The sequence below is a fragment of the Gavialis gangeticus genome, unplaced genomic scaffold (assembly GCF_001723915.1).
Source record: "Gavialis gangeticus isolate Ggan-Ray unplaced genomic scaffold, GavGan_comp1, whole genome shotgun sequence".
In the NCBI taxonomy this organism is placed as follows: domain Eukaryota; kingdom Metazoa; phylum Chordata; order Crocodylia; family Gavialidae; genus Gavialis; species Gavialis gangeticus.
The window spans coordinates 205,991,274-205,991,511 of record NW_017728992.1 but is presented as its reverse complement, the minus strand read 5'-3'; the positions used below and the strand labels follow the sequence as shown (position 1 = coordinate 205,991,511).

The window sequence follows — 238 nt, the reverse complement described above, 5'->3', positions numbered from 1 at the left end:
CCTCGCCGCATCCGAGCCAGAGGAGCAACCCCCCCCAAATTAAATTAATTAAAACCCCCAAACCAAAGCAGGAGCCGGAGCCCCCCTTACCTTGCGCACTTTCCAGGACGTTATATCCTCTGCCTCCCGGCTGGGGACTTCCAGCTCCGGAGCATCCCCAAATCCCGGGGAACCCGAGCAACCATGGGGCAGCGTGGGAAGCGCCTCTCCTGGCCCCCCCCAGCTCGGGGCTGTCTTA

The 238-nt window shown here is 62.2% G+C and overlaps 1 protein-coding gene across 2 annotated transcripts in view; it reads right to left on the bottom strand.

The window, feature by feature from the left end:
• ADGRB1 (adhesion G protein-coupled receptor B1) overlaps nt 1-213 on the bottom strand; it is a 451,386-nt gene extending 451,173 nt beyond the window's left edge. The window contains exon 1 of one of the 2 annotated variants that reach the window (XM_019528237.1): nt 91-213. The gene's annotated coding sequence lies outside the window, so the exon portion shown is untranslated. The remainder of the gene's footprint in view (nt 1-90) is intronic. The other variant, XM_019528238.1, reaches the window with a different exon arrangement.
• Between the last annotated feature and the right edge of the window lie 25 nt (nt 214-238).